At 40.3% G+C, this 20,327-nt stretch overlaps 1 long non-coding RNA gene across 1 annotated transcript in view; it reads right to left on the reverse strand.

Moving 5' to 3' along the window:
• The window catches only part of LOC110355975 (uncharacterized), a 171,629-nt gene extending 154,921 nt beyond the window's left edge, over window positions 1-16,708 (reverse strand). Inside the window, exon 1 of the long non-coding RNA XR_010472628.1 lies at window positions 16,538-16,708. This is a non-coding gene — a long non-coding RNA (uncharacterized LOC110355975). The remainder of the gene's footprint in view (window positions 1-16,537) is intronic.
• Between the last annotated feature and the right edge of the window lie 3,619 nt (window positions 16,709-20,327).

Genomic DNA, 20,327 nt, shown 5'->3' on the forward strand with positions numbered 1-20,327 from the left:
CAGCAGTCTAATTTCCCCATAGCCTCACACTTCCCAAGAGCTTTTGAAGCCCTAAAGGGGCGACTGGCATTTAGATGACAGAATATCGAGAAGGTCAGGGCTGTATGGCACAATACAGCCATTCACAGGGCATACCAGCTACTGAAATGTCATCCCTTCTTTCTGATGACAAAGAGCACAAATGGAAACAAACCAACACAATCACATGCTTTCAAGAACTACCAGGCTTTGATTTCCCTCATAAGTCATGAAGTAGGAAAGATCATAAAACTCATTCAAATATGGTTTCTTGAGCTTCCAACACTCACCGCTGACTGCTGTGCTTTGCATGCCCATTAGCTTCTTGCCATCTTCATCACAGACTGATTTGTTTCCCTGTGCTTCCTTCATTTTGCAGGCAGAAATAACTCCTCACACCTGCTGGCAAGAGACCTTGCTCAACAGTAGCCAGGTGACCCTGGAGCAGGTATTTATGCTACCCTGCTGAAAACCTCATCCTAGTTTCTCCTGTTGAAGTAACACCAATATAACCTCTTTCCTAGACAGACTTAAGATCATAAGGTCTCCTGAGATCTTGTGGCAGAAATGCAAAAATGCAAATCTTTTTTGTCTACAAATCTTAACTACAACACTTCACAGTCAGGACTAAACCTACTAATGGTACTAACTTTCCAGACTTTACAAATTTCCAGATTTTGAAGCATAAGGTTCTTCTCCATTTTAAAATGTGAGAGGTGAGGGAGTACCACCACATTCAATAAGAATTGCTGATTAACAAAATGGCCTTTTTTTCCTCAACTGCATTTCTGATCAAGGCCCAGAAGCCTCCTCACTACACAATGCTGCGGTCAGCCTACAAAAAAAATCCTTTCCTTTCAGACAGAGATGCATATTGAGTCCAAAAAATCCTTCTCAACTCCTTCAGCTGAGCCTTCTTTCGCAAGAAACAGATTAGATTGAGAATGGATTTGCAGATTAGATTGAGAATAGCTGATAATGTGGGAGGGCTAATTAAGGCATGAAGTAGGATGCTCATATCAAGAACAATCCAGCTACAGTTGCCACATCACAGTTTCTTGCTGGAATCACCACAGAAATTCTATGATTCACAGACATCCCTGTAAAGTTTTGTACAATTTCTTACTCTTTTCCATCATACACTTAAGATTTGAAATTAAAATACTTTGATATTCTGTTTTGTAACTCCTCAGCAACCAAATAGCATTAAAGCTAGACCTCAAAGGGTATAAAGTAAAGCAGCCTCATTCAACTTAATAGGGTTTAGGCCAGCATACATTTTGGACCGGATTTCTTTTTGTTCATTCATCAGGTTCTCATATGCAACTGCAAAGGTAACTATAAGGAAAGACCCCTAGCATAGAGCATTTTGGTTCCAAAACATCATTCAATTCCTCCTGCTCCAGAACTGCTCTTATGGCATTTGTACGGGAAATAAGACTACCAGTCCTTACTAAGTTTCTATTGTTTCTTCACAGCTTCTGCTATCATTTTGCACATAGGAAGAAGGGGAAAAATCCTGAAGACAAAGTCTGTGACCATTTTCATTTTTACAAGACATGGGACATATAACCTAATGATTCCACAGGCTACAAAATTCAAGCTAACCTATTTCCAAGGAAGAAGTGTTGTCTGAAGAATTGTCTCTATGATGGTAGCCAGGTACAGCCTCAATAAAAATTCCCATTCTGTCACATCAGTACTGTAAAATGTATAATCCATTATCCTTGACAAAGGATCAGTCTTCAAAGCTTTCAGAATTTTTATATACCCTTTTGCTTGGCACTCAAGCTGTAACTGGAACATTGCATCCACTTCTGATAGTCCCAGTGCTAAAAGAATGTTGATAATCTTGACCAAATTCAGCAGAGGGTCACAAAGAGAAATGGGAGGGTAATGGAAATGGGCTTGTTTAGCTTGCATGCTTTCAGATCCCTACCAGCTAAGTATTTCATACATTGAAGATCAGACAAATTGATGAAGATGATTAACTTGGATGAGAAATCATTTCTGGTTTATTGCATTTTGTAATCAAGGTTTGGTGCCCTTGTGAACAAAACAAAATACAAAACTAAAACCCAACATGCATTTTTCTTTAACTCTGTGTTGAGATTATTAAGATGATAACAAAAATTCTATAAAGTATCAAAACTTCAGTGTGACCCTTGCTACTTGAATTCCTCTCTAAGCATGTATTGAAGCTAGAAACCAAAAAGTTTCAGGTTGCTTTTGTTTTACTTCTTTTATTAAATCTCCTTCCAAATTTGAACTGTTAAGACACAGCCATCAAAAGACAGTCACAGTATAAGAGAGGTAACTGGCATTGACATTTTCACAGTTGAGTCTATTTAGAGCTCAGCCACCCACCCTATAGCTAGACATACAGTTTTTGGTAAGGCACAGCACTGTTGAATCTCAAAAAACTCTAGAAGACTGCAGTGTACTTGGCATCTATGAAAAATGGTACTAGGTTGCTGAGGTTCTTTGGTATGAAGAGACAATGGCAGGCAAGTAAATTTTAAAAATTATACAGATAGACAGACATTAACACAAGGGGTTATGTGTCAAATGCAGAATGGCAGCAAGTTTAGACTTCTGGCTCTATCAAGCAAGAGGTACAATTTTTTCATGATACATTTTATAAAATTTTCTTTAGAACTAAATTGGAAGTCTGAAATAAAAAGAGTGCTTTGGGGTAATATATTTCAAGTCATGTATCATAGTTCCCTAGGTGAAGAATGTGGTTTTGTTCTCACAGTTGAGTTTGTATCTCATTTATAACTCAGTTTAACAAGATGTTTATCTGTTTGTTAGCCAATTTCACATCCTCACTGACATGGCTTTGTAAAACAAACCTGTCAAATTCTCTTCTCAACCTTAACCTTCCTCTAGTTGTAAACTGAATGTACTGCATAAAAACCCTCCAAATAAAGCTAAAGCTAATTCAGTAAAAACACCCATGACTGATTAGAATGCTTTTCATTTCCCTTGGCTTATGTGAATAGTAAAATAAGAAAAACAAACAGGAAAGATAACTGTGTTCTGTTAAAAGATAATCCCTTAGTATAATAATTGTCTAGCAAGGTCAAGTGCCACAGCAGGCAAAAATCCAGTTAGTATTCAGTAATTAAGTTCCCATTTATTTATAAGAATTATGTTCTGACATAGGTTCAAGTTACTTAGAAATGCTCCTATTCCCCAAGGCTTCAGCTATATTTATAATACAGGATCCCATACTATTTTTCCTGGTGTTATGGCAACAAGGAATACAACGTTTAGAGAGCTATCAAGTTGTGACAAGTCCAGGCAGCAGACTCTGCATCAGCCGATTGCACTAAGCCGAGCAGGATGGGTGTGCGTGTGTGCCTCTCTGCATACGGATGCACGTCTGTCAAGCCTGCAAAAATAACAGGCACAGAAATGGCACAACAGGAGGATGGAGGAAGAGGACTAACAAAACTGTATTTGTTTCCTCTTTAAATCTCCTGGCTAGAGGCACTTAATCAGAGTATAGATTAGACTCTGCTGACTCATTTAAAAAAGAACCTGAAATTCAAGAAAGCTAGCTTCCTTCCTACTTTTTTATTTTTTAATTACAGAGGGAAGCTAAACTCACAAGGTCATTGAAAGCTACAGAAATATTCCTTTCTACCTCAATAACTGAGAGACTCCTAGACATGTTTCTACATCTTTTAATTATTTTCTACACATCAGCGAACACAGCAAGCGTAAGACCCAACCAACCAGGTTGCATGTCACTATCAAACATGTTTTTATCTAAATAAACATTCAGCTCTTGCACTGACTTCAGTTTTCTGGCGCGTTCTCTTTGCACCAGTCACCACGCCAAGATCTTCATTCACCCACATGGCAAGTGACTTCACCACGCTAATGAGCCGGTGTCAAGACATCAACCCACACGATTCGTTATGAAGTCAACCCAATCAATATTGCTGCCACCAAGAAGCCAAAGCAAGGGGGACTGCCCTGGGAGTATGTTTGGTTTTTCTGTCCTCAGTCTCCTAGCTACTTCAAGAAGTGAGTTCACAAAGTTTCTTGAGTAAGTTTACATAACAGGAAAAAAGAGTATAGAAAACACTGTCATGCTGCCAGGGACCTTCCGAGCTTATCAGTGGAGAGAGGGATTTGGAAATAAGTTGAAGAAACTCTGCTCTAGGTAGTTAGACAAGGAGAAAATAATTAGCACACATAAAACTAACAGTAAAGTAAGAGACTGCATCATCAAGACAAGTGGAGGGGATGAAGTGAGGCAGCCTGGTCACCCTCAAAGCTTGACTTCCAGAACAGACAAAATCCCCAGCCTGGAGCTCTAAAACAGAACACAGTCCTATTTCACACAGCCATCATCCCAGTCAGGAGAGGATGAGGATTTTCCTCTCACACAGGCTAACTTCTGGAAGTAATTACTAATAGATGAAACCAAAGTTCAGCTGAGCTGGTAAGCACTTCAGTGAAAGTTTTCCAAAATTAGCAACTCTCATGAGTCTTGAAACTTGGTAACATTTCTCTGTAGAGGAGGCTTCCACAACAGGGCTGCTCAGCTACAGCCATGTCAGCAGTACCACAAATGTGTTGCCACACTGCCGTTTCTAAAACCTGCTAAAAGGCAGAGGTGAGGGAGGAAGTTCTCTTCTTTCTGTATGTTGCGCATATATGCAAATGTCAAAATAAGTCGCAGCAGCACTTACTACAGAGGCGGAATAGAACAGACTAGGATCATCAGGGCTATCCCCTGCTCACATCCCACCCTACTGCCTCCATCTCCAGCAAAAATAAGCTGCTCAACCTTCGTAGGCAAAGAAAATTCACATCATTTAGTCTCAGTCCAAACTTCTACTGTTGCCTAATAATGTATCTCATTTTATTTGCTTCTTAACTCCAAATTGCAAAACTGTTCTGTAAACTGCTATTCATTTTCATGAATAAAGAAATCGGCGAGGTGAAATGGGGAGAACTAAACTGTTCCCCTTCAATGTCTGCTTTCAGATACCTGTTTCCCTTCCAACTACCTGCTCTAAAGAGAAAAAACAGTAGGTGGGCAAAAAAGTGAGAATGAATGAGATAGACCTTATTGGGTCAATCTTAATTCCAGTGTAGCAAGCCTTATACGCTATTCCTCCTTCAAAAGGGGCCAATGACCTCAAGAGACCTGTATAAGCCCTCATGTAAAAAAATATTGTCTAATGCAGTGAATATCTATTGAATAGTAAGGTATTTCCTTAGTAGTGAGTCTTGAAATATGAGCAGCTTGTACACACTCCTTTAGTACCTTAAGAATTTTTCCTTGATAACCATATGCCAAACTGCAGAATGTATTTTTCAAATATTTTCAAAACACATTGGTCATACCTTAAAGCAAAACAAAACAAAAAAAAGCGGGGGGGGGGGGGGGGGATGGAGGAGAAGAAGAAGGATATACCAATGGAACTGAGAAACAGCATAAGTAGCACTCATCTGAATCTGAGTACATCCAGATACATTCCAAGTGTCAACTGTGCCATAAACTTGATAATAAATCTAGCACAGGAGCATAAGAACTGCATATAGGAACCGAGATTTCCTCTTTTAAGAAGTGGACTGTAAGCACATACAACTTTTACAGAACCTCTAAGCAAATAATAAGCACACAGCTCTATTTGAGAGTAAGTCTGCAGACCTGAACAGAGCTCTTCAGGATCACGCTCCTCTGCTTTCAACCAGCTGTTTTCCTTTAAATTGCTTTCTACCATTGACTTAACTGTTTGATTTTTTTTTGGGGGGATACAAGGGGAAGCAATGGGGGGTGGCTACATCCAGCTGGTATAAAAGACCCATTGCCCTCTTGTGGCTCTATTACTTGTGACCAGACTTTGTCACAACGAAGCCATATCAAAGAATAGCCCAACACACTCTATTTGTACCTTCTAAGATTTGCATCGTGGATGGAAATGTTGGCTTATGTCCCGGCCCATGATTTACTGTAACCTTCCAAAGGAACATCCAGTTGACTAGTGCAATTTATTAGTCATGCTAAAAACAAAGAACAGCAATACTTCTGACATGTTCTTTTTCCAAAGGCACAAGCATAATAAGAGAGATTATGTCTCTGTTTGCTACTTCTACATTCAGAACCCAAGATGCTGTGTTCAGTTCTCTTAAACTTACTTGGAGGCAGATATCTTTGAAGTGGCTCACTGATATGTCAGAAAATAAAACCTCATCATTGAAAGAAAATTGTTATTATCCTCCCAGACAAAAAGAAATGCAATTACATTTGATCACACAAGCCTTATTGTATGCACTTTCTTGAATACAGAAATCACTTTCACTTTTATAAACCAAATCCCAAAGACTCCAAATACTGAGAAAACTACCTCTTAAAAAACCAAAACAGAATACATGGAAACATTCACCATTGCAATATGCAAACACCTATAAGCAGCATGAAATGTGCAGCAACATGAGAAGTAGAAATCTAGGTTTTATTCTCAAATAATTAAGTGTGGTTTGCTGCTCTATGGTTTCTGATCAACACTTGTGTCAAGCGGCATGAAAAGCTGTTAATTTCTGTTCACCTCTTACTCAACACTTCTCTCCTCCTCCCTCACATCTCTACAAGCAACTCTTAACAATTTTCTCTTCATACCTAGATTCTCTGAATCCATCTATCACAGAGAACCATCCACCTTCCAAAAGGGTTTTCTGTGCAGTAGCCATGAAAAGAGCAAGATGAAGTGGAAAATTATCAAACAGGTTATTTTTCTAAAGTAAGCATGCCAAAGAACTGAAACCAGATAGCATACAGACAGAACTACAGTGTCTTTATATTGCCTTCATAATAAAAATTCACAAAATATGGTGATATCAAACACAGTGATTTTCAGATTTGATGTCATCTTATTTACTTACAAGTTGGCCGTGCTTAATCACCATCACCTAAACTTTCTGGAGATCATAACTTACTCATCTCAGTTGCTTCACTTTTGTCAGTTGACCATATTAACAATATGTACAAAAGCACCACTGAAATGCCTGGATTAATCTGTGGGACAAAGCTAAGAACATTTCAAGTTCATCTTCCTACATAAACGGAAAATTCTGAGCTGAAAAAAAAAATGCTTGGAGCTTACTATGTGTCGAAAGAATCACTGTTTGGGGTTTTGTTCTTGAATTTGTACTCCATCACTGTCCCAATACTCCAGCTGCACAGGTCCAGCAGGTGAATAAATTATTGCTTTTAGACTTATTGAGCTCAGGAATGTGGAAAACAAGCCCAAATAACAAAAAAGGAGAGCAATCTACGAACAGAGAAGACATGGTTGGGTAGCAGAGTCCTTAGGACACAGGATGTGCAGCTTTATCTCACTGCTTGTGATTACAAACCTCAACATCTGGCTGCCAGACTAGTTGTAAATTTGGTGGCAGATGTTTGCAAGAATCACAGGGGAGTGACTGTTTTTGTAGTTAGAAGTGAATAGGGTGAGTTGTTCATTTTGTCACATTTTTGTCACTCTTCCATTTTGAACCATCACCCTTCTCCCTCTTGTCTGTCAGTCTTGAACAGGATGAGCCATTTGGCAATGGCTTACTCAACTATACCTTCTCCAAACATACCTTTATCATCCCAAGCTCCCAATCATTCCGTACCTCCTCCACTTTTGTACCACAGACAAGGCCTCCTCACACATTATGCACATGCAGGCACAGCCCAGATATGAACACAGAGGTGGAACCTCCTTATCCATGGGCAGTGTGACATTTTGCCCTAACGGTTGCCTCTAGTCCCACACAGCATCCCTGAGTGGGTCACACACCTTAGCACCACCCAACACCCAGGAAAGGAGAGGCTGCTAAATCCCAGCTGAGAAGCAGAAGAATGGTGTCCTAAATGGTGTCCTAAACCTCTTCCCCATCTCCATCCCAGTGAACCCACATCCAGCATAGAAAGCATTCAAAGTCACATTTTCTATCGTATTCTGTCTGTGTTAATATTACCTCCCTCACTAACCTGTGAATACAGCTTTTGGAGAAACAGCCCCTACAATTAAAATTCAATTGCTAACAACACATCTTCCTTCCAGCCTCAAGCCTGGAAGCCTCCTTTAATTTATTAATATCTACTTGTTCTAAATGAAAGAGATATCACATCTACCACCCTCTTGAGACAAAAAAAAGCTTCATTTTGCACAGAATAAGCAAATTCAGTGCTTATCTGAATTTTAAGAGCCTGATTATACCCATTTCCTGCATCCAACTCTAACCTGAAAGAAAGGGAAAAAAGTAAATTCCATGCTAAGAGTGTCTCAGCTCATACATTTCAGTCTTGAATGAAGTTTTTGACAAAGGAATCAAAGGAATCTAGAAACTAGCCAGTGCTAGTAAATCGAGAGAATACCCCTCTCTTTTTGGGGGTGTTTCATTTGTTTAGGGAAGGAAAAAAAACTTGTCTAGGTTCAACCCCTAAACAAGCGAACTAATTTTCAAAAGACTCGATACCAAATGGGCTGAGCACTCTTTGGAAACCTAACCCTTTACAGCAGTTGTAACAGTGGCCTTTGCTTCTTCATTCATTAGGGGCCTTTTTCGTTCAGTTTTGTATGCTAGCACCTCAAAGTCCAGTCCAATATCACTGCAGACAACCATAACTTTTAACCAGTATAAAAGCCTGAGCTGCACTTGAATTCATAGCCTACAGGCAAATGACTTCATGTGTTTTACCAATCCCTCAAGCCATCTGGTCCCTCACTTGGCACTTGTTGGAGCTCCCTACCCTGTGGCTCTCACACAGCTGCTGTATTCACACCCTTGGAACTAAAGAGAATTTCTGCTTTTTCTGTGATTGCTTGTAATTTTGTTGCCAGTCAATATGCCTCCTAACTGTGACAGAGACCATGATTCAGCTGGTTTCAACAATGTCTTATAGATGTATGGTAATAGATAGCAACTCTTTCAGAAAGTAACAAAGAACACTCAGATTTACAAGTGCCCTTTCCAGTTGCAATTAGAAATGAGCTCAGCTAATAAGACTCTTAATTTTGTGGAAATATGCATTGAACTTCTCTGGATTTTGGATCTAGCCATGCTATCTCTAAAGTTCCACTCCAAAATCCTAGAGCCAAGTAGTTGCCATTGTGGGCAATTTCAGATTCAGATCCCAACTCTGTAACTTAGATTACTTGGTTTGGGCCAGTTTTCCCCATATGCATCAAACAACCAAATAGAGCTTTCCATGTTATGAAAGTATTATTCAAATGCCCAACGTGTTTCCCAATAAAAGGATGCTGTCCTGATGCTCATTAAGCAAAGCAATAAAGAAACTTCATTTAATTCTTAGTGCTTTTAATAATAAAGCCACATCAAGTCAATACTCTAACCTGCTTTGTGGCAAAACCAGCTAAGTCCTCCCCCTCCTTTCTCCCTTTGTTTTTTGAAGGCACAGAGGCTCATCCTGTTGCTGCTCACCACAGGCACTCTGAGCTTCACAGAAACGACGAACAGAACATTTCCCAGGTCAAAGCCTCAAGACCCTTTTCCTTCAGCAGGAGGATGGCACGGCTGTTAGATGCTCAATAAAATGGCCTGATGCACATTTTGGAGCAATACCCGTTTCATACAGGAGAGGGCAGCGATATACACAGGCAGACGGTCAGCAATTAAACAGACATGCATTTGGACATGCTTCGAGTGCATAAGGTTCAGGTGTTACTCATGATCACACATTTAAATTAAGGGAATTCTCACTATAGCATACAGTGACTTCATAACGACAACTCAAAATGAATGCAGGTAGTTTGATGCTAAATGAGAGGGATTATATGCATGGGGTTGAAAAGCAATCCCAAAAGGTAATGGATATGCTCATTGGAGAAGAAGATTCATCTTGGCATAAAGCAGAGATCCACATTGATTTGTTACTTCATTAAGAGTTGACAAGTTAAATTTTGATTTAAATATACACACCCACAAACATAAGATGGGAGAAGGGAAAAGGAAGGATATTCCTAAAGTGTCCAAAGCTGAAATCTGCAAGCCATTTCATCACTGGATTAAGTAGGACTTGGGTATCTAAACATCAGCATGTATATGAGTCTGGAGCATGTTTCAATAGGAAATTCATGACACTTGGAAAACCTGAAAAGACTTGCTCCTAAAACCCTCTTTACTAAACTTTAAAGACTATCTTCACTTATACTTTTGGAAAATAGTCCAACTTCTTTCCATAATGGAAGTATTTCCCAGAGACATTCATTTGGATTGTGACTATTTTTCTTTTTTTATATGAAACTCAGAGAGAAACCATCAAGACAAAAAAATAATACACCTTAATATAAAGTCCAGAAATTAATAAGCATGATGTAAAGTTGACTGCTTCACAAACAGAAAGGAGCAAAGATGAGCTAACAAGGAAATGCTGTCCATGAATCTCGAATGTGTCCTGTACAAGCACTACCAAGATATGTTTAATACAAACCTTACGATAACTAACAGCTATCTGCAGACATTCATTTATTAACAAATTTGTATTCAGCCAGTTTATAGGGGAACCCTAAAAAGGGCACTGAGAAGCCCAGTGCATCCCACAAAATGTCTTAATGGTGAAGCTTCACAACTGGGGGAGGCAGGAAAACCCACCACGCAAGAGTGCTCACCCCACTGCTAGAACAAATGCAATCCTTGAGACAAAGCTGTTCTGCACAGCTGAAAAGCTCTGCAAAAACTGTCACTCTAAACAGGAGCAAAGAAAAGAAACTGGAGCAGTGCCCTGGCTCCCCTGGGAGGAGCTGAGCAGGGACAGCACAGAGGTGAGTGTTCTGCAGGGGCACCCCCTGCCAAAGCAGGGCAACACTTGCACAGCACGAGCTGTTTGGACACAGTGATTGTGCCACTGTACTTGGCACTGGTGAGGCCCCACTTTGAATGCTGTGTTCAGTTTTGGGCCCCTCATCATAAGAAAGACATTGAGATACTAGATAGAGTGCAGAGGAGGGCAATGAAGCTGGTGAGGGATCTGGAGTGCATGTCTGATGAGCAGCGGCTGAGGCAACTGGGGCTGTTCAGCCTGGAGAAAAGGAGGCTGAGGGGAGACCTTATCGCTGTGTACAACTGCCTGAAAGGAGGGTGTAGCATGGAGGGGGTTGGTCTCTTCTTCCAAGTAGCAAGTGATAGGACAAGGGGAAATGGCCTCAAGTTGTGCCAGGGGAGGTTCAGATTGGATATTAGGAAAAAATTCTTCATGGAAAGGGTTGCAAAGCACTGGAACAGGCTGCCCAAGGAAGTGGTGGAGTCACCATCCCCGGAGGTGTTTCAAAGATGCATAGACAAGGTTCTTAGGGACATAGTTTAGTGCTAGAGTTAGGTTACGGTTGGACTCAATGATCCTGAGGTCTCTTGCAACTGAAATTGTTCATACAGCAGAAATCCATACCAAGGCCATCTGGGCAGCAAGAGCAACCAGGCAGGAGGCAGAGACAGGCACAGTGTACTGCCAGGCTGGGCAGGCCAACATGGAGCAGTTTCAAGGACAGGAAATGGTAATACGAGCACCTAACAGAGCCGGTATTGCTCTGTGTTCTGTGTCTCCAGAATGGTACTGAGATATCAGCATGGTACCTAGTACTCCTTCCAAACTAATTATCCAGAATTCCTCAGATGGAGAAGCTGGATTGATTCAACCAGAAGACATTCAGGAAACAAAAAAACATCAGAGAAATTACATGAAAGGAAGAAATATTAAAAACCTCCCCAAATTTCCATATTCAAAAACAGTAGTCTAGACGAGCTCATCTCAAGATTCAGAAATCAGTATACAGACTTAAAACCAAAACACAAATCCAGATTCTCCTGTCTGAAAGGAGCCACAGCAAAGGATAGGAAGATCATCTAGTCAGGCAAAAATAGGAATAGATTGTAGTAAGTATATAATAATAACTTCACATGCCTTTCCAGAAACAAGAGGCCACCAGCTTGTTTTCCACGTCAGCAGCCCTCCAGTCACATAACTACAGAGCAGGCTGTAAGCAGCCAAAATAAGTTGTTGAGGTGATTGAGGTGATTGTCCTGCTCTACTCTGCACCGGTGTGGCCTCACCTGGAGCACTGTGTGCAGTTCTGGGCACCACAGGATAGAAAAGACTTTAAGCTGTTGGAGAGTGTCCAGAAGAGGGTTACAGAGTTGGTGAAGGGTTTGGAGAGGAAGCTGGATGAGGATTGACTAAAGTCACTTGGTTTGTTCAGCCTGGAGAAGAGGAGACTGAGAGGAGACCTCATCATGGTCTACATCTTCCTCACAAGCGGAGGAGAAAGAGTAGGTGCCAAACTCTTCTCTTTAGCAACCAATGACAAAACCTGAGGGAATGGCAGGAAGATGTACCAGGGGAGGTTTCGGTTGGACATTAGGAAAGGTTTCTTCACCCAGAGGGTGGTGGAGCACTGGAACAGGCTCCCCAGGGAGGTGTCACAACCCCAGGCCTCACAGTGTTCAAGAAGAGACTGGGCAATGTCCCCAGACACATGGTGGGAGCTGTGGAGTTGTCATATGCAGGGATATGAGTTGGACTCGATGATCCTTGTGGGTCCCTTCCAACTCAGGACAGTCTATGATTCTATGATGTTGCTCTGAAACAAGTCTAGAAGGTTGGGTACCATCTGGATACACCAGCCCCAACATCAAAATCCCTGAAATGAGCAGCCTTGGAGGACCCTGTACTCTTCCTTCAGGGATGCTTGGTATTTCCTTCTTTGGCATAACTCGGTCTCACTTAGTTCAAACATCCACCACATCACGCATCAAGAAAGATGCCACTGCAATTTCTAGGGAAAGTGTCCCTTCACTAAAGACCTGGGGGGAAGGAACTACTGCTCGAGCAGTTTTTTTGGAGCAGGAGATTGATCTGGGGATGGGACATACGTTTGCAAACAGGTGCGGAGTGCATGCACATCACCCTCAAGCATAATAAAAGCCGCCACAACATATTATCAGTGTGGTGTGACAGACAGCACAACTGGCACCTCCAGCAGCAGCATCCAGGAAAGGTAACCAAGGGCCTGAACAGCAGATACGTGCTCTTCATTGCTAACTCTGGCTTATATGATTTCACATTATATTCACATGGCTTGTACATGCGCATGAAGCTGAACGGCATAAAACCATGTGAAAATCTAAGCTAATGTAAACAGCCTACTTGTTTATAAAAAAACAACAACAAATAAAAGGATACAATTAAAGACCAGCTCAAATATGCAAAGAGCATACAAAAATATCTGTTGGTTTCAGTAACTAAACTGTGGTAACTAGAGCTGTATCAACAGTACCTCTTAGTGGCCACAGTAATCTGTTACCAAAACGAGGGAAGAAGAAAAAAAAAGTAAAGTAATGAGTGGAAACATTATTGAGCTAAGGTGGGGGCAGGGAAAGGCAAAAGTAGAAGGATTTGGTACACTACCTGGAATAATGTCAGAGACATCATTTCAAAGAGATTGTTTTTTCCCCTTCATCTCTTAAAAAGGTGCATGTGAACAGATACTGCTCAACCTATATTCTGCATGCCACATGCACATGCTTTCCCCAAGTCTTGCTAGCATAATTCCCCCCAGTCTCGAAAACTCACATTTAATATGATTAAAAGTAAAGAACCCATTGGAAACATTTCAAATCTGTACAGTAAGTTCCAAACCAAGGTAAACCATTCTCATATTTCTTTCCATGTGGGCTGCAGAAGGGGCCAATGGGGATCGGGATACAGTATATCTAGATACCTAAAAATAATAAAGCATAAAGTTATTTTTTACATCCCTGTACTTCACTTCTGCAAGCTGTGAAGGGTTGCCAGAGAGTTATATGATCGATTTGTGTCTAGAAAAAGGAATCTGGAGACCCCAGAGGAATGTGCAAACTGTCCGTGGGGCTGGGATACACTTTTCTTTGCCCTGCCTGGGCCATTGGTACGCTAATCATGAAGCACAGGACACGACCTTCAGAGCACACTGCTAAGGCAAAACTTGTAAGCAAAAGGGATAAAGAATGCACAGGCTGTTTTGTGGAGGTTGTGGGTGTATACGACATTACAATTAAGATAATGAAGAGAGAAAACAGTGAGAATCCTAAGTAATGTTATGCCAGACATAACCATGCAAATACTGCAAGATATGGAATGAAAATGAAGCCTGCTGCCATCCTCCACCTCAGCAAGACAACCCAGGCACACCGTACACCATGGGGAATGGTATTGTGCAACATGTTTCAGCCCTGAGAATTTTAACATTCATTCAACTTAATATAGAGATAAAGAAGCTGACCACTGGCTAAGTTTAAACTGATATATATTTGGTATACAGGAGTGTTCAAATGTCCCCTACCTTTCATTTAAAACTGCAAGCTGGAGTGCTAAATTTCCTCTGACTTTACCTCATGCTTGTAAATCTTCCAGCCAGTCATTAACTGCCTGGTAAAGGACTGGCACCTCATATATTGTCACTTAATTATGTTATGCTACATTGGGCTTCCTAGGAGGCACTCATTTAGCACAAAAACACCTCTAAAGAAAACCATGTAGACAGACTGCCCGAGTCAGAGACGAAGAAGAATACTGCTGACAAGGGAATAGAAATGACAACTAAAACACCCTTTGGAACGGAAGGAGAAACCGTAGCGACAGGGAAAAAGAAACCAAGCATGGACATTTGAACCATCAGATAAACAGAAGCTGACAGGATGTTTTAGATCTGAAAGGACAGGGCAGAGGAGGAGGAGGAGAAGTGCACCAAAGTGGAAATAGAAAATTACCCTCCTGAATGAACGAGATGTGTTTGGAATGAGTCACAGGGGAAGGCGAGTGCAAACATCAGCAAGTCGAGAAGCTGACTGCGCGGTACCTTGCTCCTGAACCCAGTCTTCAGAAACGAGAGACGGCTGAATAAACACAATGAGAAAAACAGCCTGTTCTCAGCTCCTACCTTTGCAATGTTGAAATGAAAATGCTTTTTGGGCACAGTACTATGAGCACAAGGAAGACATCACCACTGCTGACTTCAACAGAGGCAAAAGACGTTCAACACCTCAGAATTGTCTTTCCGTCTTCTTGCCCCAAGAGAGAGAGACAGAGACAAAAAGGTTCTTCGATCTTTCCTGCTATGGAAGGAAGAATAACCCTACTCTCGTACTACACACACTGCCTTCAGAGCCTACTGCTAAAAAAATCCAGACCTGTAAAACTGAGCATAAAATAATTATATCAGCGAGGGATATAAAACAATACAAACTCTGGCACATGGCAATAACACACACACCTGCACATAAACTCTTTCTTCAGTCACTAGAGTCACTGTGGATATAGCTATGGATGCAGCATTTAGAAAGAAGTCCACAGGAAGGCAGGACTAGATCTTTTGCTGGTCCAAAACTGGAAAGGATTTGGAGCATTTAAGATTACAAATTATTATAACAAAAGCTTCGCTCCCTTCCACTCAACATTATTTCCCCTGCCGTTTGTAAAAAATCAGCACTTCTGTCACTCCCAGTGGCATCTCTGTGGCTGGAAATCAGTACCATTCAAAGCACAGTTGCAACTGTCGTGTTTGGCAGATTTATACTGAAGTCTCATGTAATTCAGCTACACCAAACCACTGGACAAAGTCAGGAGTTATATGGAAATTGCCAGTGAGGGTCAACATTCAAGTAGGTTATTTTTTCCCTTCAAAACAGAATTATCATCCAATACCACCAAATTTAGGGTGGTCTGAATCTAGGTAATAGTCTCAGTTCAGAACCTAAGGTTAACTTATCTCACACTTATCTCTAATTTGATTGAAAAAAAATGTCACAATAGTTTCTCCTTGTTTATCATGGATAAATTGATACTTTCTGCTTGAGAAGAAAACCCATGTCCTGAGAAAACACAAGAAATATGCCAGGGAGTGAGAAATCAGTTTTGGTTTGTATCTTTCTTAGTTTTGCCTCCTAGACACCACTCAGAAAAAGCATTCATTGAGTCCATGTACGGTTAGGGATTAAGGACACTGCTTGTCTATAGAAGAGGATATTGTTTTCTGCCAGTTTGCTGTGGCTAAGCAGTCTTCCCAACATTGAAGATGTTTGCTGAATAACTTTGCGTTCCTACTGCTGCATTTAAGCAATCACTGTTAGACACTCAGTTGCCTTATGTGCTACTGAAACCATTACTACAAACTGCACTTAAATAATCTCTAAAACAAGCAGCAGCACTGGTGTGTATTCCTCCAAGCTGGAGAAAATAAGTGAATTGAAATCCACCCTTTCCCCTTCCTTATCTTCACATCGCTTTGCCAGCAAAGGTCAATTACATGCTCACAAACAACCAGCTCATAGAATCTGCAATATTAGCGAAACCTTAGTCACCAGTTCCGGCTGCATGCAAATATAAAAAGAAGCAGTGCTGCAAGTCTGTGTGAGAGACGGACAGGAAATTATACTCCCACCTCCCAACACACACAAAAGCGTTTTAGGAAAATGAACAATTTTCAATTTAATTGGAATTTCCACTTACCTATAGAGTTAAATTTTGGTTTTGGAAACTAAGCCTTTTCTGAGTTCAGTAAGTTTTAGTGTTTTTGAAGACAGCCTAGAAATTCAACCCAAGTGGAAAGTTTTCATTTAAGTTTTTCATTTCATCAGAAAGTTTATTTCTCCAATCCCACAGACTTTTGACCAAATTAACCAACCTGCTTCACAGGAAAAGTCCCTTTCAACACACCTTCTTACTTAATTATTACACACATGGTTCATGCTGTACTGCCCACATCCAAAAATCAAACCCCTGAATGTTTATCCTGGGCTTTTTTCCTAGTATTATTTGCAAAGGTTGAAATCAATGTGTAAAATTTATTCTAAACTAGTGCCAATATGTTTTGAAACATTCATTGTAAATGTCATCAAACAATGCTGACACCAACGTTTTGGACAGCTTTTTACAAGTACTAACAGTGCACAGAATCTGAGAAGATTAACATCTCACTGCAAAACTAAAGGCAGATGACAAGGCTTCAAATAAATTACAGCAGCATAAATCTGTATTGTTTTCAGGTCACTGAGATCTGTGGACACACCTGAGTGCTAGTCTGGTTTGATTATAGGGAAAGAAGAAATTATCTTCACAAAGGTACTGCATACAGGACCTTCCAAAGTCTAGAACAGTTCCACTTTTACAGAAGGTGAATACACACATAACATGCAAACATAGTAATTCCATAGTATAGTATCTATCAGAAGACATAATAATATTTGTGTTCCTTCAGGGGACAAAAATGTCATTTAGCAACCACTAGTTTTCAAACATAATTGTCAAAGACCGTGCTAAATTGGAATCTACAAGCTTTAATATTTTAAAATGTTAAACTCTGGCCTACAAACTTTCATCAAAATTAGCAAACTGAAAAAGAGAATAAGGGAAGATAAATCAGAGCAAGAAACTGTGCAGATAGATGTTGTCTCTATTCCCTAACAATGCAGCTCCTTTTCATGGATCTGCATTCTCTTTTCACAAATTAATGTCTAAGCCACCCCAAGCTGCAGTCAGGAGTGTTAGAGGTAACCAAACATGTTGGCCCAGCAGCTTCATAACAGGACAGGATCTTTAGACTATACACATGTTGGGCAGGGACTCGCTGTTAGCAGGTCAAATTCTCAGTGGTCAAATTCCACCAACTCTAGTGGAGCTAGAACACTGATTATTCAGCCTAGCAAAACAGGTTTCTATCTCTTCTTCCACGAGGTTGCTTTCTGACTTATCTCTGCCTCTTTTAGACAGGTCATCTTAAATCAAGTGAACGGGGGGCAACACGGTTCTAATCTACATGCTAAAAAGTAACCTGCAGCGCTGGAGCCACTGGCATTCTACATGAGTCCAATTGCAGGAAGACCAAGTTGGCAGCTCAAGGGGCCACAGTCTCACCAGCTCTTAACCATTTTATCAGAGAGGTCTTGTGGCAAAAGCACATGCTCTCCCTGCTTTATAACCTGCACACCACACCCTAGCGGCCACGTCAGCAGTGGCCACCACCTCCTAGCGAGCATACCCAATGGTTTCTTCCAGAAGTTTCCTCTGTCTACTTTTTACAGGCCACATTGGGGACTCTGGCATGAAACATGATACCTTGCTTTGTTGTGCTTTGTTTGTCCCTGCAGAATTAGCTTTCTTCCTGAATCCAGCCGAAACAAAGGATGGAATATTTTTATGTTCTTTCTCTGCTGCTTCCTTAACTGTACTTTAAGACACCTTTTATCAGAAAGTTTCCACTTGAGGAAAATCCAGACCCTGTTTCTGTGGAAGGATAAGGACTGTGACGTTAAATGGTGTGAAAATAAATCATCTTCCACTGTGCTTCTCAAAGTCTCACCGTGCCTGTTAGAAGACCAAATGATACCCATGAAAAATAACTGAACTTGACTATTGGATACACATAAGATACTTTATTCAATTTTTATAGAGGGCAACAAAGTTATATCTAAAAGAGGTTTAATACTTGCATGCCAAGATATATGGTTTGTTAAATATTGTTTATTAAATACACTTAAGTCATCCCAAGAGTGGAAAAAATTATAACTGTTTTTCCTTGTTTTTTCCTAAACAGTATATATTTTTATCCTGAAGATCATTAAAGTTCTCATGATAGATTGGTTGATAGTTTCAAAAGCCATAGTTAATCCACATGTACTGTATCTTTCATCCTTGTATTTATGGTATTCAACACATTCCTCTGTGACATCAGCTCTTATTAATCTTTGTTAAAAAAGATACAGTGTGTTTGGCATAAAATTAGCCAGGTAATCACTTAGCAGATTGCACCATATTTCAGAATGGTTCCGTATCATAGTGTCCATGGATGTCTAAGATATACATTTTCCCTAAATGTGTTTTAGTCAAAGTCTCCTTGCTCAGCACCCATGTTCAGAATAAGAGATTTATTAGCTACTTCCAAAAGGGTTAGTCTATCATAACTCCTATTCAAGCACATCAAGTGGATAATACATTTAATGTTACCACTCAGGAAACATTACACCTTATTCTAGTAAATCAGGACTCTCAAGGACAAAAGGAAGGTTGGGAAGAGCCCTTAAACCTCTGAAGACATGTGAAACAAGTCTTGTTACAATAAGAAACTTGCAATCATAAATGAGCCTTTGGTAGAAGCAGTATTTCACCATGGATTCTGCAAACTCTGCAATAAAAAGTAATTTACACTTTCCAAAAGACTATTATACAGTGGATAAGAACAATAATTAAGTACAGAAGACTATTAAATCCTGTCTTTAATATAAAGAGCAGAATATTTTAAATTAAGTGTAAAGCAAGTTTATAATGGATTTACTGTGCTTACCAGCTCATGGCATCAAACTCTGCTTGGATAAAAGGCGCATTTGGAACCCAAATGAGCCAAAACCCAACAAGAACGAGAGTATTTTAGTGTAATAGCAGAGTAATTAGATTGTGTACTCCCAGAAATCAAGTTGGTATTTAGACAACAGGGATTTTTCTGGGCATGTATTCAGTGATCCCAGGATAAACATGCTAACCAATTTTTTTAATCTGTCTGAAGAGTCTTTCAGTTTTGTCATCAAAATAAAAAAATATATCCATCTTGTAACAATATTCATACTTGTTCATAGCAGAGGGTCGGTTTCTTCTGGTAAAAAAAACCAACAGCAACAACAACAAAAAACAGCCTCACATTGAATAGAATGCACACACTTGTACAAAAGTATTATCGCACAAAAGCAGAAATGTCTCTGTGCTTAGATTCAAAATGAAACTCCATGGGAGACCAAGTGCAGATGATGTAAACCTCATAGACTAGAGTTTACATTCCCACACTAATACACAAAACACCAGTGAAAACAAAATTACACTATCAATTCAGTCTCATGACTTTCCAGGACTGGATCTATCCCAGAGTCCTCCTCAGCCTGTGCATCAGAAGCTATATGAAACAACGAGCCATTGTGGATTGTGGAGCCATTCTGCTAGAACCATATGGCTGGAAAATACTGTGTTTCAGCTAAGGTCTTGCCAAATCCCAGACTGACACATACCTAAGGTGCTAGATCAATTAGCACAGACTCAGTAAACCATCTGGAGACATCTTCATGACTGAAATTATTCTTCAGAAACCACAAAGGTCACATTTAAATAATCAGTGAAAGATCTCTACTATGATAAAACTCCATAGTGCAACCTGGAACAACAGAATTTGAACTTGTGTAAGCAGATATTTCTCCTCTGGTTCTTTCCTTACCTGTTCCTCTGACACCAAGTGTCATGCCCTGTCTGTGTCTCAAGA

Source organism: Columba livia, chromosome 4 (assembly GCF_036013475.1).
Source record: "Columba livia isolate bColLiv1 breed racing homer chromosome 4, bColLiv1.pat.W.v2, whole genome shotgun sequence".
Taxonomy (NCBI): Eukaryota; Metazoa; Chordata; class Aves; order Columbiformes; family Columbidae; genus Columba; species Columba livia.